The sequence below is a fragment of the Diceros bicornis genome, chromosome 24 (assembly GCF_020826845.1).
Source record: "Diceros bicornis minor isolate mBicDic1 chromosome 24, mDicBic1.mat.cur, whole genome shotgun sequence".
Taxonomy (NCBI): Eukaryota; Metazoa; Chordata; class Mammalia; order Perissodactyla; family Rhinocerotidae; genus Diceros; species Diceros bicornis.
Genome location: NC_080763.1, coordinates 50,992,380 through 51,020,278, shown reverse-complemented (window position 1 = coordinate 51,020,278; position 27,899 = coordinate 50,992,380). Strand labels below are relative to the sequence as shown.

General features: G+C 44.1%; 1 pseudogene; it reads left to right on the top strand.

Moving 5' to 3' along the window:
- Nucleotides 1-20,024: 20,024 nt before the first annotated feature.
- LOC131421215 (immunoglobulin heavy variable 4-30-4-like) lies at nt 20,025-26,280 on the top strand (annotated as a pseudogene).
- The last annotated feature ends 1,619 nt before the right edge of the window (nt 26,281-27,899 follow it).

Sequence of the window (27,899 nt, the reverse complement as noted above, 5' to 3'; positions counted from 1 at the left end):
TCTTTCCTTTTGCTAACTTTGGACAAATGTTTTTCTTCTAAGTCCTTGAAGTGTAAAGTTAGGTGCAAAGTATTTGAGATCTTCCTTCTTTCTTAATGCAGTTAGTTTTCACAAAATTTAACTCATTGTTCTGCTCTTACTTCATCAGAAAAGTTTTGGTATATGGTGTATTATTTTCTTTTGTATCCAGAATTTTTTTTCATTTTTCATTTTTATTTGTTCCTTGCCCTCTTGATTTTCAGGGTGTGTTGTTTAATTTCCACATATTTGTGAATTTTCCAATTTTTCTCCTGTTATTAATTTCTAGTCTCATACCATTGTGGTTTGAAAAAGTACTTGATATGATTTCAATCTTCTTAAATGTGTTAGGATTGGTTCTGTGCCCTAAGACGTGATCTAGGCTGGGGATGTTCCATGTGTGCTTAAGAAGAATTTGTAAATGTCTGTTAGGCCACCTGGTCTCAAGAATAGTTCAAGTCCAAGGTTCCCTTGTTGACTTTGTGTCTGGATGGTGTATCCATTGTTGATGGTGGGCCATTGAATTCTCCTTTTATTACTATATTACTGTCTATTTCTACCTTCTATTGTGTTAATATTCACTTTATATCTTTAGATGCTGCAATGTTGGGTTCATATATATTTGTAATTATTATGTATTCCTTATTGATTGATAATTTTTTCATTATATAATGATCATCTTTGTCTCTTCTGACAGTGTTGACTAAAAATTTTGTGTAAGTATAGACAACCCTGCTCTCCTTTGGATATCATTTACACAGAATATCTTTTTCTATTCCTTGAATTTCAGCTTCGCTGTGTCCTTAAATCAGATGTGAGTCTCTTGTAGACAGCATGTGATTGTATCTTGTGTTTTTCTTTTTTGTTGTTGTTTTTAACTCATTTGGACACTCCATGTTCCCTGATTGGGGAATTTAATCCATTTCTATTTAAGGCAATCATTGACATATAAGGACTTACTCTTGCCATTTTGTTAATTGTTCTCTGTCTGTTTTGAATTTATTTTGAGGGCCAGCCTGGTAGCATAGCAGTAAGTTCGCATGCTCTGCTTCAGTGGCTCAGTGTTCGCAGGTTCAGATCTCGGGTGCAGACTGATGCACCACTTGTCAGGCCATGCTGTGGTAGCGTCCCACATAAAGTAGAGGAAGATGGGCACGGACGTTAGCCCAGGACCAATCTTCCTCAGCAAAAAGAGGAGGCTTGGCAATGGATGTTAGCTAAGGGCTAATCTTTCTGACTCCAAAAATCAAAAAATGTATTTCTTTGTTTCACTCTACCTCTCTTGCTGTCTTCCGCTGAGGAAGGACAATTTTTTTTGGAGTGGTATGCTTTTATTCCTTTCTGTTTACTCTTTTGTGTATTGAATTCACAGTTTTTCTTTGTGATTGCCATGAGGCTTACATAAATAAACTTTAGCAATAACAGTCTATTTTAAGCTGATAACAATTTAACTTCACTTACATACAATAACTGTAATTTCACCCCATTGTGTTACTGATGTCATAATTTACATTTTTGTATTGTTTATCCATTAACTAATTATTGTAGTTGTTACTATTCTTAGTACCTAAGTTTTTTAACATTTGTACTAGGGTTAAAATTGATCTGTGCATAATTATTACAATAATAAGATACTCTGTATTATTTACATATTTACCTTAACCAGTGAGTTGCATACTTTCACATGCTATGTTGATATTAGGAACCTTTTGTTTCAACTTGAAGAACTCCTTTGGCATTTCTTGTCAGACAGATCCAGTAATGATGAACTCCCTCAGCTTTGTTTATCTGGGAAACTCTTTGTCTCTCCTTCATTGCTGAAGGTCACCGAGGCTGGGTGTAATATTCACAGTGGGCAGTATTTTTCTTTCAGCATCTTGGATATATCATCCCACTCCCTCCTGGTCTGCAGGCATCTGCAGAGAACTCTGCTGTTCTACTTACGGGGAATCCCTCTGCGTGATGACCTGACCTCCTCTTGCTTCTTTAAAAATCCTCGTTTTGTCTTGGATTTCTGACAATTCGATTATAATGTGTCTCATTGGAGACTTCTTTGTATCCATCTCATTTGGGAATCTCTGGCCTTCATGTTCCTTATGTCCACTCCCCTCCTCAGATGTGTTTAAGGAGGCTTTGTGTCCCTTTCCCTTTCTCTTCTCCTTTGAGACCCCCTTAATGTGTGGGTTGATTTGCTAGATGGTGTCTCATAATCCCCTTAGACTTTCTTCACTCCTCTTCAGTGTTTTGTTTAGTTTTTTTCTTTTCTTTTCTGATGGAATAATGTACATAACTTCTCTTCAAATCTACTTATTCTCTTTTCTGCATGATAATGTTTTCAGTTGAACCCCCCTTCTCAAGTTTTCACTTTGGTTATGGTATTCTTCAGCTACAGTATTATTGTTTTGTTCTCTTTTCATAATTTTTATCTTTGTTGAACTTCTCATTTTGTTTCTGTATCGTTTTCAGGATTTGGCTTAGTTGTCTATCAGTGTTCACTCGTAACTCACCGAGGTTGTCTAAATGCTTACTTTGATTTCCTATCAAGCAAATCATAATCGCCATTTCAGGGTCAGCTTTGTAGGTTTATATTTTTCCTTTGCTTGTGTCATGTCTTCTTGATTCCTCATGTTCCTTGTTGGCTGCCTGGGTGCCAGTGTATGTGAAGAAACAGCCCCTTTCCCAGCCTCAGTGCTGGTTGTAGGAGGATGGCCTCCCCTCCTTTGCCCCCAGGTTTCCCAGGCCTCTGGGCTCTGCTGGTCCATATGGGGAGATATAGCCACTGGCCCTGCTCGTAGCTCACTGGGAGGGTGCAGGTCAGGCACTGTCACTTCCCTCCCTGTCTTCCTCTCCTTTCCAGTCTCACAGAGCAGTCTCAGTGTAGAAGGGCCTCCAAGCCTTTTCTTTGTTCTTATCTGACCCAGGCATCCAGGGTCCAGCAGTCTTTCAGTATGAGATGAGAGATGATGCAGCCCCTCAGGGAGCACATCAAAAGGTCAAGAGGATGGGCAGACAGATGAACACTCCCAGACCACAGACAGGCCGTGGGTCAAGATGACACCCTTGACTCTGAGCTAAGCTAGTTTGGAGCAGAGTCTGATGTGGACAAAGTGAATTTTCTCCTCTCACCTATATTGGTGTTCATTTCCTCTACTTTGTACTCATCCTGCATGCTGCAATTTTTTTTAACTGGAATCTGGATTTATCATACAGATATTTTGTTCTGAGTTTTTATATAAGTGTTTTTTTATATCATTGTTTCTGTGGGAAGCAAGGGTTAGGACTTCACAATCTGCCACTCTAATGACGTCATTCCCCCTCCAGGACTTCTCTCTGCACGTGTAATCACCTGTCATTGCTGGGAGATTAAAACACGTAAATGAGAGTCCACTGGGAGAGGAGACGTGGAAGCCTGTGCCTTTTTTCTCCTGGATTTCACCCCCTGTGTCTTTTCTCGTTTCTCGTTTAATTGTGTCATTTTCCTGTAACACCCTATAGCCCTAAACATAACAACACTGCATGAATTCTGTGTGTGTTTCTATTAGTTCTTGAGCCTGAGTTTTGTCTTGATCCATCACCTCAGTTACATCAGAAGAGGTGATTGTATAAAGATCCTGACTTCCTGAAACATGGCTAAACTGTTGGTTGGAAAATGAAGAATGATGAAGTGGGGATGGTGAACTCTAGATATCTGGATGGAATGAGGCACAGGCTGCCCTGGAACAAGTTTCTGTAGGGAAAAGGTACGAATGGAGTTTAGAAATAATACGTGCCCTAGTCAAATGTGGTAAATTGAATAAAATATACAAATATTGTGACATTTTATAGAATCCATATTTTTTCAAGTTTTAAAAATTCTTATTTTTTCATTCAGGTTTCTCCAGGGAAAGAGAATCAATAGGAGACATATACACTACATAACTGTATGCATTTTTCAATGAACTGGCTTAGATATTTGTGAGGTCGGGATAGTTCAGAATCCGTAGGTCAGGCCAGCAAGCTGGAAATTCTCAGGCAGTCGCTGATGGTGCAACTTGAGACATATTTCTCCCTCTCCAGAGAAACGTCAGCCTTTCCCCTGAGACCTTTTACCTAATTGGATGAGACCAAGCCACATAACTCAGAAGAATCTCCTTTATTCAGGGTCAGCTGGTGTAGATGTTAACCACATCACAGAAGGTCTCGACAGGAAGACCTAGACTAGTGGATAGTTGAATAACTGGGTCCTACAGCGCAGCAGCTGACTCACACAAGTAATCATCACCACGCACGCCTTGTCGACTGGGGACCCATCTACATGTCCTTAAATTACACCTAATATCCTGATAAACACAATAACAAAGTTTTACTTCTGCCTAACATTATAGAGCCATCCACCATACAAGCAATGATATGCTAAAACTTTCCCAATAACAGGATGTAAATTCTGTGGGGGTGACCACTCTTCTCCTTGGTATTTTGTCACTTACTCACTGTGATGTGAGCTTAACTGCTTTTATTTATGTATGTATGTATTTATTTATTTATTTATGAGGAAGATCAGCCCTGAGCTAACATCCATGCTAATCCTCATCTTTTTGCTGAGGAAGACCGGCTCTGAGCTAACATCTATTGCCAACCCTCCTCCATTTTTTTTCCCCAAAGCCCCAGAAGATAGTTGTATGTCATAGTTGCACATCCTTCTAGTTGCTGTGTGTGGGACGCGGCCTAAGCATGGCCGGAGAAGCGGTGTGTCGGTGCGCGCCCAGGATCTGAACCCGGGCCGCCAGTAGCAGAGCACGTGCACTTAACCACAAATCCACGGGGCCGGCCCCTTAACTGCTTTTAATACAACTTCTGTTAGGTCGTAAGGAAATAAGAGAAGGAAGGAAATACAGGAATTGATGAATATAGTTTGAGAAGAGTTGTTTACGTATATGAGCATATTACTAACAAAATAAGAAAATATATTCCTATCAATTACAATCCTCATTTCTATAACTGCTCACATGGTTGTAACTTGTATGGATAACTACCTCCTTTCACTATTCAATCCATGTTCTCTTTGTCTTGGCTCTTTATCTGAAGGGTCTAGGCCATTAGTCGTCCTTCCTGAATTGGGTTGTCATGGTTTTCCATTGACTTTAACCACAGGGCACAGTGATACTAATAGATGCCCTGAGAGATCTCCTGTATTCCAGACACACTCTTCCCTACCTTCATGGTGGAACAGTGGTCCGATTCTCCCATGAAAGGTAGAATCAATCACTCCTGCCAACACTGTAACTCCATTCTTTTCTTGTTGATTCACAGACACTAGTAGCTCAAAGTGGCAGTCTTAACTTAAAGTTACATGGAATTATTGTTGCGTGTCCAGGTGGAAATATCTCTCCCTTTGGAACTAAGAACTCTAGATCAGCAGAACAAAAGTCTGCAGAGACAGGAAGCAAGGATTATGCTAAATGTCCACAAGGGGAGATAATAAGTGTTTCCTTTCCCATGTCCACCCCTTGATTCCTTGGCCTGTGAATCCCCCCTATGGGAGAAAGAGCACTATATATTGGACACTGATTTAGAGCATATGCAAACTCTGGAGAACCTTGCCCCAGCCATGCAAGCTTTTCTCACTTTGTGGTCACTGTAACTGAGTCTCCAAAGGGCCATTTCAAAGTTCCATCAAGCCTACTGCTTCACGATGGTGGAGAACATGGTAAGACCAGTGAATGCCATGACCATGGACCCATTACCACACTTCTTCTGCTGTGAAGGTAGTTCCTTGATGAGATGTGATATGTGTGCAGTACATATTGCACATGGTGGATAATGCATTCTCTAAGTTCAGGGCTAATAGTTTTAGCAAAAGCATTACAAGCAAGGAAGGCAAATCCATATCCATAGTAGGTATCTATTCCCATATAAAGAAAACACTACCCCATCCATGATGGACACAGTCCAATGTAATCAACCTGCAACTCGACAGCTGCTTGACCACCCCAGGAAATGGTGGCAAACCAGGGACACAGAGTTGGTCTCTGTTGTTGCTAGATTGGGCCCTCAGCCATGGTCATATGTAGGAGGACTTAGTCAGTGGAAGTGCATGTTGCTGAGTCCACACATAACCTCCATCCCCGCCACCATGGCCACTGTGTTCATGAGCCCATTGGACAACGGCAGGGGTGGCTGGGGAACGAGGCTGACTGCTATCTTCAGAACTGGTCATCCCACCCACTTGATTAATAAAATACTCTCTTCTTGAGGGCGCCCTTTAAAGAGCATTCTCGTGGGACACCCATATCTTCACGTTTTCTGTGTATTCAGAGATCTCTCCACATATCTCTTCCCTAAATATGGTCAGAATGTGTGAGCTAAAGTTATGGAAAGACACATGAAGCAGGACTGAGACTGGAATCCACGACTGAATGTATCTTTATCAGAAAATTTATTAAATACAGTAAAAACAAATGAGCTAAGGTCATTTAGGAAGTTGGATAATGAATAAAAAATAACTGATGACTATTCTTACAGAAATATTTCAAAAATATTGTTTTCTTCATTTTCTTTATACTCACTAACATGCTCAAAAAGTATTAATCAATTTGATGGTACCCATAAGGAGCTAACTGAACAAAAACTGGCACATGTTGAATCAACCAGCAATCCTCCAAATTTTCCAATTAAAAAGGACGTTGTAAATGTGAAAGGTGTTCTCTTTAACCATCCTCACATTCTTGTTCTCTTCTTAGAGCAAAGCACTGACATTAAATATGAGCTCTTTCCTCCCCAAGTCTTTGATGGATGGAAGGAAAGCTTGATGAATGTGCCACAGTCATGCAGCCTGAGTGGCTCCGAGTGACCACTAGGGAATACAGCACTTCCACAATCCCTAACCAGGACATCTGATGGGATGAGGCCCGATTTGGTATTACAAGAGAAAAAGAATATACTTTCTTATTTCAAAATTGGGCTAAAGACTTGGGAGTCTTTTAAAGCCATTCAATTAAAGAGAATTCAAAAACAGGAATTGTGCCTTACTTAGAAGTGTAATGCTCTGTTCTTACTGTCATTAAATTCTTAATATTTAGAAATGGTCAATTCTGGGCTGGCCTGGTGGTGTGGTGATTGGGTTTCCGTGTTCTGCTTTGGCGGCTGGGAGTTTGGGGGTTCGGATCCCGGGCATGGACCTGTGCATCCCACATCAAGCCATGCTGTGGCGGCGTCCCACATATGCCACATGTGGCGTATCCTCCACATGGAGGAAGATGGGCATGGATGTTATTTCAGGGCTAATCTGCCTCACCAAGTGGGTGGCCTCTTTGCATTCCCACCACTGGTCTGTTTTTCATAGTGGGGTTTCTGATCTCCAAAATTATTTTTTAATTTATATGCATTAAGGTTTATTCTTTGTCCTGTAAAATTCTATAGACTTTAACAAAAACACAATGTTATGTATACACAATTGCAATATCGTACAGAATAGTTTTACCACCCTTAATATTTGGCTGTATTTCACCTATTCAACACTTTATTCCCAAATTCTTTACTGTATCTATTATATTGCCTCTCCCAGAATGTCAAATGAACAAAATTAAACAATAGTTAACCTTTTCAGATTGATTTAGTTAAATTCACAATATGCATTTAAGATTTGTTCATGTCTTTTCACGATTTGATAGGTCATTTTTAATAATTGCTGTATAGTATTTCATTGCATGTACTTAGGAGCATGATTCTTGGATCATATTCTAAAACTCTGTTTAGGTTTCTAAGAAATTGCCTTCAGGACTGTATGTGGGGGTGGGGCACTCAGCTGATCCAGTCATCTGGTTGGGAGGAACCCCTGTGCAAAAGATGTCCACTCAGGGTGGATCCAAGTTCACAGCCAACATCCACGGCCATGTAGAGAGACTTATCAATGTGTATCTTTGAGGTGAATCTCTCAGACTTCCTTTGAGCTGCTGGCGTTTTCACTGCATGGGGCAGGGACGGGCTTCTCCTCCAAGCCTTGCTGAAATTATAGACGGTGAACAATACAAATGACTATTGATGTTTTAAGCAGTCAAATATTGTGACAATGTCTAGTGCAGCAACTGACAACTGGAACAAATACAATTCGTGTTCACATGGAACCCTATTTTCCTATTTCATATATGGGGAATGGAAGGCACAATTTTATTAAATGGCTGGGTAAATTTCACACTGTAAGTTATAATGCTGGTAAACCATGACAGATATTCCAAATCCTGAGCTCAAGGTGTTTCCTGTCCATAATTCAGAGAAGACATGGGAGCTCAATAAGGAATTTTGGAGTGTAACTTGTAGGAGCTGGGTTTTCCTTGTTGCTATTTTAGGAGGTAATTTATGGAGAACAAGATACATTGGGTATGTGAGAAGATATGAGTAGGAGAACCAGTGGATGTCTGAGAGTTTCCTGACCAGGATGTCTTTGTGTTTGCAGGTGTCCAGTGTGAGGTGCAGCTGGTGGAGTCTAGGGGAGGCTTGGTGCAGCCTGGGGGGTCTCTGAGACTCTCCTGTGCAGGCTCTGGATTCACCCTCAGTAACTCATGGATGGGCTGCGTCCACCAGGCTCCAGGGAAGGGATCGTACTGGGTTGGTCAAATTAGTACAGATGGAAGTAGCACTAACTATGATGACTTTGTGAAGCGCCAATTCACTATCTCTAGAGACAGTGCCAAGAACATGCTGTATCTGCAAATGAACAGCCTGAGATCCCAGGACACAGCTCTGTGTAGTGTGAAAGACACAATGAGAGGAAGTCAGTGTGAACACAGACACAAACCTCCCTACAGGAAGATAGGAGGCACTGGGCTGCGGGGAGTGCTCAGGATGCAATACATAGAGGGAAGAAGCCTCAGGAGCAGGTGCAGATGGAGGATTAATGGCTGATTTCCATCAGGATTTATCTTCCACTCCATCTATGAGTTTTCCCAGGGAATCTTTCCAGATCAATTATTCCGTGCCTTCCACAGATGTCTCTGAATCTCAAAAACTCATTGTGAAAGGATGAAACATCATCAAATGCACCAAACACAGAAGATGTGAGTTAAGTAGGCATAACACCATGTCCAGGGATTTTTCTTCTCTATTTTTTTTTCCTTTGTTTCTTAGATGTTCTCTGGGGTAGAAGGCTAAGGTCTCTACCTTCCTCTAACTTATAATTTTCTTCTTCCAGAGATCCACAAACCAGTCTCATCAGGATAAGGGACCTCTCTACGACAACAGCTGAAGCAGCCACCTGGCTACCACCTGGCTGCTGTGGATGCTTTGTCCTTTAACACTGAGTTTGGGAGATTTTTTTGTGATAGAAACACAGGCTTCTCCTCCTCCTTCCTCTTCATCTTTCTGTCACTGGTTATACTTGAGGGATTCTCTCTACCCACTTACATCTACAAGATTTTCGTTCCAGGAAGCACAGATCGATATCGTCAAGGTTAGAAGGCTCTACCATCACAATAGTGGAATTAACCCCTTGTCTGTCCCACAGGGGTGCCTAGTATGCTTGACCCCTAGCTGGACTGGGAGTGGGTGCCTGTGGAGAAGACACAGGGAAGATGGGGGCCCTGGAGCTGCCCCAGCTTCCTCCTCAGCCCGGGGTCCTGGGGCTCCCTCCCTGGGGGAGCTGCCAGCAGGACAAGGTGCCCCACATCTCTCTATGGTCAGGGAGATTTGGACTCAGTGATTTCTGTGTAACCAAGGGGATGATGCACTTGCTAATGTGTCAGGGGGAGAACCTCTGTTTTCTACTCTGTGGGCTCCTTGTGGTTTGCATAGGAGTTGGGCTCCTTAACACCCCTGGTCTAGATTACATGTGAATAACCTGATGCTGAGGAGTATAGAAATAGTCACAAAATTATATTAGAAATATTTCTGTCTCAACACTGTGCTTTTGGTTACCTCTTAGATATGTGGTTTTCCAATGACTATGTATAGTAGGTAGAGAGATAGATAGATAGATAGATAGATAGATAGATAGATAGATAGATAGATAGATAGGGAAAGAGATAGATACATAGATACATAAGGAGAGGGAGAGTAGATTTATTTCAATTAATGAATATGACAAGTTCTAACATAGGACTGCAGGGTTGAGTGATGAGATGGGATAGAAGTTCATAACGTGAAGGGAGTGAAATCAAGGTAATAATGTTTGTGAGGTTTCATGTATGTAGTTCTTTTCATCACTGCAAATTATAATAATTTTTCACAAAAGGACAACAAACTGTGGGTAACTCCTCAAAGAATGAAAGGAAGTGACTTGAAGGAGGTGGGCAGATTATGGATACAGAGAAGGGGCCTGGTAGGCAGAAGGGTCTCTGAGCACAACCTTGAAGCACATCAATACTAAATCAGACAGACAATGGTCCAGATCAAGGACAGGGTTCTAGTCCCTAAACCTCCCCCAGCCCAGGACACCCCAGGACGTGGGACCCTGGGAACCCCAGGAAGGGAAATAGAGAGAGCTTGGAGGGGGGAGGAGGCTGGTCTTCAGGGGGCACTCAGGACCATCTGAACACAAGTCCCTGCCCCAGGGCAGGTACAGAAGGAGGCTTGGGAGGGAGGGGTTTCCTGTTGGGGTCTGCAGTTTCTCCTGTGAGCAAATCTGTGCTTAGGGGCTCTCTGTGCGTTTTCCTGACTCTGAGTCCCAATTCTCCTTATGGCGTCAGACTCTGGGAAAATGGAACATTTACTCTACTGCTATCACCATTTCAATAATTAGAAGATGCTGGATTATGCAGATGTGTAGTCTCTCTTCTTATTCGACCTCCTGTCCACCTAAAGGTGTGATCCTTTATGTAATCAGGTTTATCTGCTATATTCCTTGGGTTATTGTAGGGAAGATTTGGCACAGACAGAGCTTCACACAAAATCATACAACCTCCAACCCCTCGAAGGAGGCATCTTCTAGTCTGCCTGTCCTGAGGGTGTGGTCATTCTGACAAAATTAAAGTCATAAGCTCTTACCTGAAATAAAACAGGAGCTTAGAAGGACTATCCTTTGTTTTAGAATTACGCATATGCCAAATTTGGCTTCAAATATTATTTTAAATATGAAAATATGATTTTCAGATAGTGGCATTTGTGGATATGGTAATTATTTGAGTTTGTGTAGATGATGTCCATCTTGCTAATTCCCATAGTGACTTTTAAAATCTATAAAATTATCTATTTATGTACCCATCTATCTATCATCTATCTTTCTATCTATCATCTATATGGAGTCTACTCAACTAGCTCAGCATGTATCCTATCAGCACATGCCTTTCAGCACTATGAACATCATCTCTGCAATTTCTTATTAGATCCTCAATATTAGATCCCAACAACTTCCAGGTTAGCCCCTCCAGTGTTTGCAAGATGGTTATTTGAACATCAACTCTATGCATGAGCTTCTATGATCTCTGCTGTATCAACGGAAAAGTTATAATTTTTCTATAAGGCAATTACCCCCCTCTGTTAATAGCCCCCTGTCTGAGCTTGATTTCTCAGGAGTAGGAAGGTACTCTCCATCCACAGGAACCATTTCTGCAGATCCCACAGAGGGTGGCCTTGTACTGGTGTCTGTGCATTGAGGACGTAGGCATGTATCCAGTTTTAAAAGATTGGCTTTGGCAGGCAAAGCCCTTCCCCAGAGGAACAAGAAGATCAGAGGTCTCCCAGCCCCTGTGCTTTGGAGGTCGTTGTTCCGAACAAAGTCAGATTATAAGTGCTGACATTAAAAGAAATCTGAGGCCGGCCCCGTGGCTTGGTGGTTGAGTGAGCGCGCTCCGATGCTGGCGGCCCGGGTTCGGATCCCGGGCGCGCACCGAGGCACCACTTCTCTGTCCATCCTGAGGCCGAGTCCCACATACAGCAACTAGAAGGATGTGCAGCTATGGTCATACAACTATCTACTGGGGCTTTGGGGGGAAAAAACATAAATAAATAAAATCTTTAAAAAAAAAAAAAAAAGAAATCTGACTTTGGGAAGGACTGGCCTTTATTTATTATAGTACTTGTGCCAAAATTGACGTGAAAATATTATTTTTCTATGAAATTGTATTTATAAGACTTTGTAAAATTTAATTGTATTCAAAGAATTTATTTGACATTAGGATGGGGTTTGGAGACAATGTTACTGCTTTTTAATTGTTTTTATTGTGGTCACGTGGTTTATAACAATATATTAATTTCAGGTGTACATCATTATATTTTTACTTCTGTATAGACTGCATCCTGTTCACGACCAAAAGTCTAGCTGACATCTTCAACAACATGAGTGCCCCTTTACCCTTTCACCCTCCCCACACCGCTTTCCCCTCTAGTAACCACTAATCTGTTCTCCTTATCTATGTGTTTGTTTATCTTTTGCATATGAGTGAAATCACAAAGTATTTGTCTATCTCTATCTGACTTATTTCACTTAGCCTAATGCCCTCAACTTCCCTCCATGTTGTCATAAATAGCACAATTTTACCCTTTTTATAGCTGAATAGTATAACCTGGTATATATAAAAGTACATCTTCTTTATCCTTTCCTCCACTGATGGGCAGTTGGGTTATTTCCAAGTCTTGGCTATTGTGAATATTGCTGCAATGAACATAGAAAGTACATATGTCTTTTTGAATTTGTGTTTTCATGTTACTTCAATAAATATTCAGAAGTGTAAAGCTGAATATTTCTATTTCTATTTTTTTGATGAATTTCCCCACTGTTCTACACAGTGGTTGCACCAGTTTACATTACCACTGGCAGTGCATGAGGATTCCATTTTCTCCACATCCTCTCCAACACTTGATATTTCTTGCCTTTTAATAATAACCATTCTGATGGGCAGCTTGCTGGAAACATCTTGTACATAAGTGTCTTGAAAGACCTCACTGCTTCATGATAAAGTGGCTTTCACTTAGTTTAATTAAGTAAGACTGTATGGAATGCCTCTAGCAGGCAGCTTGTCAGAAACCTCTTCATCAGTGTTGTCATTAAACATGTCACTACAGGCCTGAGTGATCTTTACTTAGATTCCCTGAAATAAGGCAGGCCAGAGTGTATCATGGAGGTAGCTAATGAGCTGAGACCTCACTGCAGTTTTGATTTGCAATTCTCTGATATTTAGTGATGTAGAACATCCTTTCATGTGCCTGGTGGACCTCTATATATCCTCTGTGAAAAAATGTCTGTTCACGTCCTTTGGCCTATTTTTGTTCATTTTTGTTGTTGTTAAGTTGTATGAGCTCTTTGTGTATTTATGATATTAAATCTGTTTAGCATCTACTTGAAAGATACAAGAGATTAGAATCAATGGTGATTTACTCATCTGGTCCAACCCTGATTCTTATGCTCAGAAACCTGAGGCCATCCGTGGACCTGTTTCCATCACAACTTCATAAAGAACATGCCCGCACAATATTCCTCATGGATTAAACAAAGAGACACCCTACAGGGGAAACTGGAAGGACTGTGGACTCTGAGTCCCTCCCCATGTATGAGGACAGGGCTAGCCACATGCAAATATCTCCTCAAGCTCTAGAGTAAAATGTACTCTCGGGCTGTGGGAGCTCACAGCTCTCTCCTCAGACAGGGCTGAGGTCTCTGGGAAAGGCAGAGCTGTGGTACTGAAGAAGGTGAGACTGTTAACTCTTTTCCTTTGCTTGGTGATGGCTCCACAAGGTGAGTGTCTCTGATGTCAGACCTGGGTCTATGAAGATAACTGTGACTTCACTTGATTGACAGGGACTCATTCTCCTTGTCTCCAGGTGTCCTGTCCCAGGTGCAGCTGCAGAAGTCGGGCCCAGGACTGGTGAAGCCGTCGCAGACATTCTCCTTCACCTGCTCTGTCTGTGGTTATTCCATCACCAGTGGTTATGACTGGGGCTGGATCCGACAGCCACCAGGGTAGGGACTGGAGTGGATGGGGTACATAAGTTATAGTGGTAGCACTAACTACAATCTATCCCTCAAGAGCTGCATCTCCATCTCCAGAGACACGTCCAAGAACCAGTTTTCCCTACAGCTGAGCTCCGTGACAACCCAGGACACAGCTGTGTATTACTGTGCAATAGACACACTGAGGGGAAGTCAGTGTGAGCCCAGACACAAACCTTCCTGCAGGGAGACAGGGAGACTGGGCTGCAACGGGTGCTCAGGACCACCAGGGAGCACTCAGGACCCACAGAGCATACAGACCAGACCCAGGGGCTGGTGCAGAGGAGGTTGGGGAAGGGATCAGGAATTTCCTCTCCAAGCACTCAGCTGCCCCCAGGGACAATTCGTGTTTTGTTCTCCGGGATCTAATTTCTCAGAATCTCAGTGCAGCCAGAAAACAAGGAATTAACTTTGTCTGTTTGCAGATGTGATGCCACCAGTGACCAGGGACATTTCCATCAAATCCTTATAGATTCTGTTTTTCTGTGTTGATAAAGGCAACACACTAAGGATTCTCATCATCGCTGAGAAACCCCAACACGTCTTCTCTGCACTAAGATGGGCACACACTGACTCGACATGTCATGAGCATCCCCTCAGGACATCAGCCCCATGGGGTTCCTTGTTCTCTCTGCTACAGTTTAAGTTCTCACTGTTTATCCACTGGGGTGGACATTGATGGTCAGGGATTGCCCTCTTTGGTAGCTGCCCCTAAGTCTCCTAGAGGGGAAAGCAGTCCACCTAAGGGGATGCAGCTCTTAGATTTCTCCATGAGACAGGCAGTATTATAAGCAAAAAGAAACTCATCGCAGACATGCTGGGTGGTGTTCTGGGTGGGTGTGAGTAAGTATCCCTGTGGCCGTGTCTCAGCTTCCACAGGAGAGTCCAGGTGGACAATGAGAACCAGCTGGACAAGCCCTGATCCCGGCCTACCCTCTGCTCCCCCCCAGTAGCCCACAGAAACCCACCCCACCATCGCCCTTGTTTTATACTCCTATATTCTAACAGAATCTGTCCTAGACCCTGATTCCATCAGGATGGAGTCCCAATCACTCTTCCCAGATCCCCACCATGTGCAGACACAGAGTGAGACTCAATAACGGATCTCAACAATGACGGCAGAGGCCTGAAGTGGGACTGAAGGTGGAATATGAGGCTTAAAATATGTTTTGGAAGAAAAATGAAATGTCAAACAGAAATATGATGATGCAAAAGCACGTCCTGTGAAAGAAACGTTAAGTTGGACTTAAATCTTTTGCTCTGGGAAAGGCAGTGTAGAGGATGAAAAGACACGCCATAGTCTGAGGTAAAATTTCCTCTGTGGGAGTTTCCTCTGTTCCTCTCACAGTTCCTATTGATTTCCAGGAGAGCCTTAGGATACTGGCTTTGGTGTCTTTCTCCCTGCAGATTAGTTACTTAGTACTTAGTGGTGATTGGTGAGGTGGTTCTGGGTGCATCTCAGCAGTAGGTGCCGCTCATCTCTCCCAGACAGAACAATCTTGGAGGATGAGCTCTGTGGGATTTATCCCCAATCCTGGAGGACAAGACTTTAAATGGTGAGCTATCTCCCTAATTATGTGACCCCTGAGAATATCACACTATAGCACCTTCACTTCACTCTGCTTCAAGTACTCCATTATGTATTCCTCATGAATTCTTGTACTAGTTTATAAGCCATCTGGTTTCTCTGCTCCAGATAAACTATTATTTCCATGGTATTTGTCCTGGAAACCACTTGATTCTCTCAAGATTTCAGGTTTGTTGTTTGCACTATAATTTCAATTATCCAATGTGTTGAATTAGGTCACTAATTTGCAGTTTATCCAGTAGAGTTGTTGTTGCAGGAAGAAGAGGAACAACATTTTCCTCAGCTGTGTACATCCCAGAGCTGAGGAGCAGTTATATTTGTAATCCCCAGAATCTGGAAACAATCCAGTAACTATCAGAAGATTAATAGTCAAACACATTGTGGTAAAATTATTATTGGAATACTTCCCAAAATTACCATCTATGAGAGTTCTGGCACACAACAAAATGGTTGCATTCACAAGCGATGATGTTGCATGAAAGAATACAGACAAAAATAATACACACTATAGGATCCATTTATATACGTTTCAGTAATGAAAACTAATCTAAGTGGCGCAAAGATCGGGCTTATCTGTCTACAAGTTGAGTTAAGGGATGATGTGGGAATTATACCTGCGTAAAATTAATAAAAATAAACAGATGGTTGCTTAGGAGGGAAAGAAGGATAGAGACGTTGATAATGACCCATGGTATGTTCCCAGTTTCAACATGAGGGAGGACAAGAGAGGGTTCCCATTCAATAGATTCCTCCACTTCTCAGGGGGATTTGCGGAGGGAGATTTTGGGAGGAGGCTGGTATGACTGCATAATTCTCCCCACACCACTTCAACTTTCTCTTCTGTTCTCTGATGTGAATGCCAGGTAAAAGGATGTTTCCTAAGCAAGAAACTATAATGCAATTTTAAGGTTAGTGTCAGAAGTTCTAAGCTCCTCATGGGAGGTATTGCACCTTCACACTATCTGACAGAATTGAGGTCACCAGTGAATGCAGCCCCACTGCATAACGGGCAAGATAGCCCACTTGTACTATATCTGTGTAACTCTAATCCATGTAGCTGGAGTGGACAGAGGAAATCGACATTGTTAGTGTGGAATTTCTTCGAGTGGGTATCTGTTCCATCACTTCCAAAGGTGGCAACTTGGGGTTATAATCCATGTCAAAGAAGGGGAAATGGTGGCTGAGGGTGGACACGTGAGTGGATGTTTTACACAAGGAGGAGACCCAGTGCTATGTTGATGCCTTGAGAGAGGCGTAGAGCAAGAGGACATTGTCTCCTAGCACAAGTAAAGCTGATGCCCACAGGGTGAATCCACTTCTTACCAAAACCACCAGTGTTTTTGGAACCTGATGAGGCTGAATGGAAGCTGGCAAATGTGACTGGTTTTCCTGTGGGGGAAATGTTGGTCATATTAATGTTGATGAAATAGGTCAACGTTTGATGACTGAGGGGACTTCTAGCAACGTGCCAGTGTCTTTTAACTCCCATGACTCTTATTTCTCAGTTCACATTTACTACAGTTTTCTTACATTTGTACCAGGGTTGAAATTAATGTGTGCATCACTTACAATAATAGGGTATTCTGTATTATTGTACATATTTACTTATCCAGTGAGAGGCCTGCTTTCACATGCTGTGTTGAAATTAGGGTCCTTTTGTTTCAACTTACAAATTATGTTTACATAGGAAACTGTGTGCAGATGTTTATGACAGCCTAATTTATAAGCAATACAAAGTGGAAGCAACCAAGATGTCCTCCAATATAGGAATGAATAAACAATGGGATGTCATTGAGTGTGGACTTAACACAGACCGCTCACCATGTAGTTTGGGCTGAGCTGGATGGACTAGAAGTGGAAATACAGTATTTCTCGGGGTGGTGGAAGTGTCCACCAACTTGATTGTGGTCTTGGTTACAGGACTGTTTTAGATTCCCATATTTATATTAGACTTCCATAAAAATCTAATTGTCTTGCTTATATACAAGCATTAATAAAATTATATTCAAAAATTTTTGTCTGAAAACTATGTGTTCTGCTCAGTTTTAGGTTTGTGATTTTTCAATGACTATGTACAGTGGATTTTTCTATGAGTATATGGATAGATGATAGATAGATAAGTAGATAGATAGATAGATATTCAGTTCAATTAAAGAAAGTCAAAATTTCTAACGAAGGACTGGAGGGTGGAGCGGCTGAGATAGAATAGATGTTACAATTACTATGAGAATGAAATCAAGGTAAACGATGGCTAGAGTTTGGGGAGTTTTATCTATGTCGGATCTTTAGTCATTACAAATATTACCGAGTATTCTTCTCCAAAGAACAGCAAACTCATTGTTATATCCTCAAAGATTGACAAAGATTTACCTGAAGGAGCACCACAGATGACGGACAGAAGGATGCTGCTAGTATGCAGAAGGGTCACCTGGCATGAGATTTAAAGGAGCCGTAAATATTAGAGTATAGGGACAGTGATAAGGACCCAGCAGGGCAGAGCTCTTGTTCCTGAATGTCCCAGAGCCCAGGAAACCCCGAGATGTAGGACCCTGAGACCACCAGGAGGAGGAAACTGCAAGAACTCTGGAGTGAGGTCTAATCTGCAGGCGTCACTCAGGACTCTCTGAGCACAGATCCCAGACTGAGGGCAGGTGCAGAGGGAGGCTGGGGACTGAGGGGCGTGCTCTTGGGGTCTGCAGTTTCCTTTCAGTCAGCAGATCAATGCCTTGGGCCCACCTCTACCCTCCTGCCGCTGAGACCCCATTTCACATGTAACACCAGATACTGAGAGAATGAGACAACTACTGCTGTGCCATCATCAGCTCTATATCAGGAAGATACTCAGTGTTACAATCCACAGTCTTTGTTTTTATCCTTGTGTGTTCTCCATTTAAAAGTGTGATTTTATTCTGATGAAATTGGTTAGGGTTCTCTGACATATGTTATGGGCTGTCTTAAGGGAAATGTGTGCACAGAGCCTTAGACCTAATTACACAGCCTCCAACTTCTGGAAAGAGGCATCTCCTAGCTGCTTACACAGAAAATAGTGCTTCTCAGTTAAAATTAATGTCGGAGTGCTCAGTATGAGGGGAATAGTATTGTGAGAATACTTCTTTCTGTTTTCACAATTATATATACATATTTCCAAAAGTTGGCATTAAAACATCTATTTCTTTATGAAAATAAAACTTTGAAAAAGGTAGTGATTGTGGATATCTTTATCCATTTCTATGATTTTGATGAGGTGATTAACCATGATGTCAAACCCCTGAACCATCCTTGCAATGACGCCTAAATGTACTTCACATGTGTGTGGAGGCTACACACCCAGCGGAGCATGTGTCTTTCAGGAATATGAATGATGCCAGTGCATTTTCCTGTTAGAACTAGACACCCAATGTTATATTCCAGTACCTTCCACGGTAGCCCCATTCATTTTTGACAAGGCAACATTTGTTTGAACATCATGTCTTCCTTGTCTAGTTACTGAAGGACTGTGTGTAGTATCAAAAGAATTGTTATGAAGTTTTTCTATAAAACTATTCCCTCCAGCCCACATCCCCTCCCTCTGTTAATCTCCTTGTATCTGGGTACAATTCTGAGTTGCAGAATTGGAGAAATGGATTCTTGTACTAACAATTTTGTAAGACTTATTCCCAGTAGAAATGGTCAAGGATGTGAGGTCAACAGGGCAGGTGAGTGGAAGGAGATGCGCACAGGTGTCGTGTCCACAAATCCCCGGAGAGGAGCCTCAGCCTGCCCTGCAGAGGGGCTCTGGGGGTGAGGAGGGCTCACGGTTTACACACCAGAGATGAAGGTGCTGGGATTTCACATCCCTGCTCACGTGGCTAATGATGAATAAATGCTGACCACGGGTGGGGCATATCCCGAGTGTGTAAAGAACATACACTGGGTTCATGTGAGTGATGGATCGAGGGTACCCGTGGGTCCACCTGAAGTTTTCAATGTATGGCGCCTTCTCCAATCACAAGTGCACAAGATGGACGGAGCACGAGGCCCACCTGGAACTCATGTATCACAACAATATAACAAGGTAAAAAACACTCAGTGTGATGAGATCCACATCACAGATGGGATTACAGGAAAAGAGAGCTGGAGCCGTGCTGGGCTCAGCATGGGGCAGTCAAGACGTGGATCCTGAGTGGATGGTGGAGAGTTAGGCTGGAGTCAAGGTGGGGATGGAGAAGAGTCCTGGAGGAAGGTAAGTATGGTCTCAGACAATTGGATAGTCCTCAAATCTGTTTAAAAATAGCCACAAAGCCCAAGTCTCCTCCCATCCCAGACTCAAAAAACACAGGAGAAGAGATGCCCACAGAGTCCCTGGAAGGACTGTGGACACTGACCTCAGTCCCTCCCTACTTATAAGGACCAGTCTCCCCACATGCAAATTGCTCTTCAAGCTCTAGGGTAAAATCACCTCTTGGGTTGTGGGAGCTCACAGCTCTCTCCTCAGACAGGGCTGAGGTCTCTGGGGAAGGCAGAACTGTGGTCTAGAAGAAGATGAGACTGTTGGGTCTTCTCCTTTGCCTGGTGATGGCTCCACAAGGTGAGAGTCTCAGATGTCAGACCTGGGTCTATGGGGATGGTTGTGACTGCACATGACTAACAGGGACTGTTTCTTCTTGTCCCCAGGTGTCCTGTCCCAGCTGCAGCTGCGGGTGTCAGACCCAGGACTGGTGAAGCCCTCGCAGACCCTCTCCCTCACCTGCTCTGTCTTTGGATTCTCCATGTCAAGCAGCAGTTACTACTGGAGCTGGATCCGCCAGCCCACAGGAAAGAGCCTGGAGTACATGGGCTATGTAAGTTATAGTGGTAGCACTTATTACAACCCATCCCTCAAGAGCCGCATCTCCATCTCCAGAGACACGTCCATGAACCAGTTCTCCCTGCAACTGAGCTCCGTGACCACTGAGGACACGGCCGTGTATTACTGTGCAAGAGACACAGTGAGGGGAAGTCAGTGTGAGCCCAGACACAAACCTCTCTGCAGGGAGACAGGAGCGGCTGGCTTCAGTGGGTTCCAAGGATCACCAGGGGGCGCTCAGGACCTACCAAATAGAAGGGACCAGCCCCAGGGCAGGTGCAGTGGAGGGTGAGAGCTGGTTTCCTGCCAGCATCTATGGCTTCCTCTCATCTAACTGTTTTCCCAGGAAACCTTTCCGGATTAATAATTCTGTGCCTTCCCCTGATGCTTCTGAATTCAAAAAGATTTTTCATAATTCATTCTCAAATGCCCAAAAGGCAGAGCGTGACTGACAGGCATGAATTAGTCATCAGGTTTCCTTTTTCTTTTCTCAATTCTTTTTTATTTCCTTTTTTGGTGCTTCTCCACCCTGCTCTGCCCTGTGCCTGGGGTTTGAAAGTGGACTTCCAAGTGGAGCCACAGGATGGACAGTGAGGACAGGGAATCCTGTATATCCAGTGACACCAAAGTCAACTGAGCTAACATCACCGAGAAGCACTGCCATTTTTCTGTATAATATTCATGGTTCTTTTCTTTGATGATTCCAAAAAAGACTCTAAATTGTATTCATACTTATGACCCCAACTTTCCTTAAGTCCACAGTTCATTCTCCACTTATACTCTCAACCCTTTGCAAGGGGAAATGCAGAAGCCATTAGATGGACCTTGCCTATCTCCTCAATAGGACACCCACCACCATCTTTTCCTTCTCCTTCTCATACAATGGTTGGGTTCTCCTGGTGTGATCGTCACAGGTAACCTTCCAACGATTCTCACTTAAATCTCACCACTTCTGTTTCCCATCACGTGTCGGCTGTTTCTAAGTGATATTTGCTCTAGAATTATAAAATGATCTAGTCTTCAGACATAATTGCCTTTAATTATCTCCACAAATGCTGAAACACTTTTTTAAAGCTGGAGATCTAACACTTTTTTTTTCTTTTCTAGGTTGAGTAGACCCTATCAACTCATTCCCACCCACTGAAACAAAAATACACCTACTATGTATCCCTCTATGTAAACGTGAATTTATGTCAGTCTGCTTCAGGATCTCCAGCCCATTGAGGCCAGCAAAGATCCTTCTGCATCTGCTCAAACTCAGGCCCAGACACACCTGGTGAGTCGTGGGCTCACCTGGTTCTGGATGTTGGATGCCATCTCTTCGTCTCCACTGTCCCACAGCACATCAGCTCACTTTTCCGGATCTTAACCAGAGGATCCAAATATGTCCTGTTATTCTGGTTCATCCTTCTTTGCTTGACTGTCCTATTATCTACATTCTGGCAGGCAAATTCATTATTTAATTTATTGTCCTGCTATCTTTGAAAGGGGAGTAGTGATATGGTGCATTCAGGGCTCTCTTCGTGAAATGACATTGAGGGAAGGGCTTTTCAGAAGCAATGGTTCTAAATCAGTCAGTGTACAGGTGAGGTCACTGGGATGAGGGAGAGTTGACCTGCCCCAGACCCACAGGTGTGACATCTCAGGGCAGGAGTGGAGCAAGTGATACATGTGCAAAGGTGTCAGTCAGAGATGAGGGCTCACAGGGGTCCTTTCTGGTTCCCAGGAGAGGTAATACCCCAGATAACACTAAAGGCAGCATTTATCACGACTGGCACCCCACTATAAAGTTCACACTAGAGTTACTATTGTGACCCCCACTTTATGCCTTTTTGGACTGAAATGCAGAGGGGAGAGCCCGCCTCCTCTGTCACACCGTGAGGAGGATGGAGCTGTGCTCTGCCCTCCACCACCACTTACTTATATGATCTCAGATACAGTCCCAGGATTCAATGACAGAGGGATGTGGGAAAGCAGCTCTCAGGTGGGGTTTTCAATGGAACCTGCTTCCTGAGGAGGGAGCCTCCCTCTGCCCATGAGGAGCTGGTCCCTTCTGCAAGCCAGTCACTGTGAAGGTGAATTTCCGAGGATCATGCATGTTCTCTCATATAATGTGGTGGAAATCATGTTCACTGTATTCAAAATTCACTGGCAGTGACACACAGCAAGAAATAGATACTTCTAGAAAGTGTGAGTCTGTCCCCTGAGACCAGGTGCTGTCCCAACAAACAGAGTGCTGAGGAGCTCCACTGGCTGGCTGTCTGTGGTCCTGAGAATGGCTGGGAATTCCTCAATGTCCACCCCCAAGGACAGAGTCCTGAGGGTCACGGAGTTCTTGCAGACAATCAGTTGTGCACAGGTTAAAAGCAGGATTAGGTTCCTACTGGCCATGTCACCAGTGCTGGAAAGGTGACCATCTCAGCAGATACGTGTACCTTGTCCCAATAATAAACCGCATGGTTAGTGTTATGAATAAATCCACCTCCAGAGCAACCCTTGAATATACATTGCAGTGAAGCCGTTTCAGGTGAAGAAATGTTCACCAAGTTAAGTGAGCCAATGAAGCTATTGTGAATTATGATGAACTTTGGACTGTACTCACCTTTGTATGAATTCAATGTGATAATTACGTTTACCTGATGTTCCTGAATTTTGAATATCCATTAAATAAACAAGAGATAATGCAGATAGGAAGTGGATTGGAATGCAAGTCTGATAATTTCGATAACCCTGGATGTGAGGTGGGTATTTGATAAATGAAGATACACAAATCTCCATGGGCGTAGAGGCACAGTGACTCTGTTCCCAAAGCTGCCGTTCATCTCTGACCACGTCTGATCTCCTGAGCAGCTCCTTCAGCACATTCCCTGGCCTGGAAGAAGAGGCCTCGGGCATGGTGAGGGGGAGCCCAGAGAGGACTGAGTTGTATGAGGGCAGAGTCAGCATCCCCCTCCCAGGGGAGCCCAGAGACAAGGACTCTCCTACTTTCTTTCTCCTTTTCATAGAAAGGCACCTCCCTCATGCAAATCTCCACTTAGGTCATCAAGTGAAAACAAAGTACACAGTCTCTTAAATTCGGGTTCCTCCTCACCTTTGAAGATACTGTCTGGAGTCATGGACCTCATCTGCAGGAACATGAATCACGTGTGGTTCTTCCTTCTTCTAGAGGCAGCTCCCAGATGTGAGTGAGTCTGGGACTCAGACATGAAGATATGAGGACCCTGCATCTGAGCACATGACTCACTGTGTTTCTCTCTGTCCCCAGGTGTCCTTTCCCAGGTGCAGCTGCAGGAGTCGGGACCCGGCCTGGTGAAGCCCTCGCAGACCCTCTCCCTCACCTGCACTGTCTCTGGATTCTCTTTAACCAGCAATGCTGTGGGCTGGATCCGCCAGGCTCCAGGAAAATGGCTGGAGAGGGTTGGTATTAAGTGGAGTGGTCGAAGCACAAACTATAACCCAACCCTGAAGTCTTGACTCAGCATTACCAGGGACACCACCAAGAGCCAAGTTTATTTAACGCTGAACAACCTGACAGGCAATGACACAGCCATGTATTACTGTGCAACAGACACAGTGAGGGAAAGTCAGTGTGAGCCCAGTCACAAACCTCCTGCAGGAGAGGCGGGGCTGCAGGGGGCGCTCAGGACACCAGGGCGCACTCAGGACCCACCAATTCTTTGTTTCAGCCCCAGGATCAGGCGATGATGGAGGATAAAGGCTGGTTTCCTGTCAGGGTCTGGGGCTTCCTCCACATATACCAATTTCTCCTGGGAACTTCTCTAGCCTAATGATTCTATGTTTACCTCTTCAGTCTTTGAATTACACACATCTGTTGTAGTAGGAGAAAACTGCACTCACATATACAAAAGGCAGAGAGTCACTTACAGTTGATTACTCCTGCCCATAGATCCCAATTATCACAGCTTCTTATATCAGCCAGCTAAATCTATAAAAGAGACTCCGTTGGATTCAACAGTGCAGCACAGCTCAGTTAAGTGTAGGAGCCAGCCAGCAAGGAGGAGCATAAAGTGCAGGCTGGACATCAGGAAACAGGCATTGTGAGTCCTGAGGAAGAGAACACAGCCCCCAGTGGTGGTGGTTACTGACTTGGCACCATGCTCATGGCACTGACAGCAGTTGACACCGTGCAAAGGCAGAGGACTCCCCACCAAAACATGATACGGATGTCCAGGCTGATCATGTCACAAATGTACAAAGCGAATATAAAAAGGTTTTTCACCTCCAATATTGAGGTGTACGTGGAGGGAAGGGCAGCCCTCTCAAGCACACAGGAAATGGTTTTATGGAGCCTGACAAGGAGACAGGCCCAGGGTTTTTCTTGTGGTTCAGGGACGGCAGCGGAGTGAGTATCCTGCTCACAGGAGGGGCTTGTGTGGGTTCAATCTCCCACCAGTATCAAAGGAGGGAGAACTCATGCCTTCTCATCAGATTCACATGTGTGGGCAGAAGAAGAGGAGGGAATGAGTCCTAAGGTGTCAGCAGTCAAATATCAAAATATAGAGTCTGACTGCTTGCTCCACTTATCACCTATAAAACATGAGTGGAAAAAAGAGACAAATGGCCACTGTGGATAGAAAACAACTCAAGTGCCTAAAAAGATGAGAAGGCTCCCAGAGAGGTAACACTATTTGCAGTGATGACAACATCTGCCAGCACTGCCATCCTATTACATAGTTTACATATAAAGTTACCACCACCATCTCCAATCTATATCGTTTCAGACAGAAACACAAGTTGTGCGGCCACATTCTGAGTCTCACACAGTGACCCCACAATTGATCTGACCCAGCACCTCGGGGACCTGAGCGTCCCCCACTATCTGTCTCTGTTTGTGGTCCTGAGTGGAGCTTGCATTTTTCCATGATCTCCCTCAAGAAGAGAGTCCTGAGTCCGGAATATTCTTACAGACACTCAGCTGAGTACAGGAAGAAGCAAGATTAGGGGCTGCCAGCCATTTCAACAATGACGGGAATGATCCCTCTCCAGCAGAAATGTCTGCCTTGCCCCACAAACAAACTGCATGACAGAGTGACAGGAGTAAATCCAAGTCCCTGGCAGATGGAACACACCTGATCGTGAAGCTGTTTCAGTGAAGAAGTGTTCACTCAAGTCAAGTGAGCCAGTAAAGCTGTTCTGGATTACCATAAGCAGTGGAATGGACCCTGCTAGGCTGAATTGAGTGTGATTTTTGTATTTAGCTGCTGTCTGCAAGCATTTGAATATCCAGTACATTAATCGTGAGGTAATGGAGAAGAAAAATGGACTGGAGTGTTTCTCTGACAATTTAGAGATGGGGACTCAGGACCACCAGGAGGCTCTCAGGACACCAGGGCAGTGTCCAGCCACAGAAGCAAGTGCAGAGAAGGAGGCTGAGGAGCGAGGCTGTCTTATCAGTGCCTGGATTTTCCTCTCTTTTAACAACATCTAGTCCCCAGACACCCTCCACCACATCTATTCAAATCAAGGCCATGATACATCCAAGTTTAGAACACAGTACAGATTCTCTGTTACATTTTATTCCATGTATATTAACATTCACACTGTCTTCATCTCCTTCTTATGAATCTCATGGAAGTGTGAACAGAGCTGTCATACTCCTGACGGTATGCAGTGATGATCTGAACTTAGAAAAGTGTCCTGGGACTGTCTGAGAATCTTCATCATATTGAAAATATAAATACATAAATAAATCACAACCCGTCCATATTCTCAACAGCAAGACAGGGTGTCTCTGGTGGGCAATAAAATTTTCTGAATCAGAATTAACACAGACATTCGCTCCCACTAGAGCCTGAGAACATACAAACCCCTCTTCTCCTGGGCTACTTCAGGGATCCTTGATACCAGGCTTTGCCCCAGACCTGTGGAGTTGGAGACAGCTTTCTCATTGCTGTATCTTGTAAGGAATGCGAGTCCCTGTTCCTGGAGTGAGGGTCCAGGTGCACTTACTGGATCCAGACCAGGTGAGGAGATCCCCTTCCAGAACCTCACGTCACCTGGGATGTTACCAGCTCCTCCCCTCTTGCACTTTCTGAAATCTAGCTTCCTGGGGAGAGGCTGGAAATCTCTGAGACTTCATCAGTGTCCTGCTGTGTCTTTCTTCCGTGTCTCTCTGTGTTCATTTTTGTCTGTCCAGGATCCAATTACATTTATAGACATTAGATTCCTCCCTCTACTAACAGGATGGAGCCCTGAGCATGGAGGGACCTGAGGTTGCCCTGGTGACCGTGTGTCCTGCAGAGGCCAGTGTGTCCCTCACAGAGATGACCAATCTGACCTGCCAGCTGCTGCCCTGTCCACCAAGTGGCCCTGCAGAGCAGCCCCACAAGAATCAGTTGACAAGAGTGCAGCCTCGTCCAAATACGTTTTCTCAGGGTTTCCCCTCCTGCAGGTCTAGTGTCTCCAGGTCACCCCCAGTTTCAGGCCCAAGAGTGGTCAGGGGGTGAATCTGTCTGCCTGTCCTCAGCCCCAGGCTCACACACCTGTTGGAGTTCACGGTACCCCAGGCAGTAGCATTTTGAAGCCAGGGCACAGCTATTAATACTGGAGGAGAGATACTGAGAAGCAAATGCCCTCTGCGCCCAGACAGGACCCTCCCTGCAGGATGGTGGCTGGACTGCAGGGGGCGCTCAGGACCACCCAGCACAAGGCTCCAGCCCAGGAGCAGGTGCAGAGGGAGCTGGGGAGGGGCTTCCTCTTAAGGTCTTAGTCTCTCTTTTTCAAAAAAAGTGTAAATTAGGAGGTGGAGAAGTACTACTATGGTTTCTTTCATTATCCTAATCTATTTAGAGAATTTGTCTAGCTCAAGGCAATGCAAACCACATTTAAAAGGAGGTTTCCAGGATTTGTTAATGGTGAGAACCTGGAGGAAAAGAAGGTTTTATGAATTCGATGAGAGAGGCATTTTGTGAGACACTCTGGTCCCAGGAATAAGACGTTCAGATTTCAGAGCCTATCTACATATCAGCGGCCTGAGGTCTGAAGACAGAGCCACATGTTACTGCGTGAGACACAGTGCGAAAACCCACGTCCTGAGTGTGTCAGAAAAGCTGAGGGAGAGGGCGTCTGTGCTCGTCTGAGGAGATGACAGGGACAACGTGGTGCGGCCTTTGTTTAACTGAGGATCTCCTTACAGGAACCCTCACTGACTCCTGGCTTCTCCACCTCAGCCCAGACTGCAGCAGCTGGACTGGGAGTGGGCGCCTGTGGAGAAGACACTGGGAAGATGGGGGCCCTGGAGCCACTCCAGCTTCCTCCTCATCCCTGGGACCTGGGGCTCCTTCCCTGGGGCAGCTGCCAGCAGAACAAGGTGCCCCATTTCACTCTATGGCAAGTGGGGTGATGCCCTTGCTGACATGTCTGGGGGAGAACCTCTGCTTCCTACTCTGTGCTCTCCTTGTGATCTGCATAGGAGTTGGGCTCATTAACACCCCTGCTCTGCATTACATATGAATAACCTGATGCCCTCGAGGATAAAAATATTCATAAAGTTTTACTGCAAATATTTCTGTCTCAACACTATGCATTCTGTTCCCTCTTGGCTAGGTGGT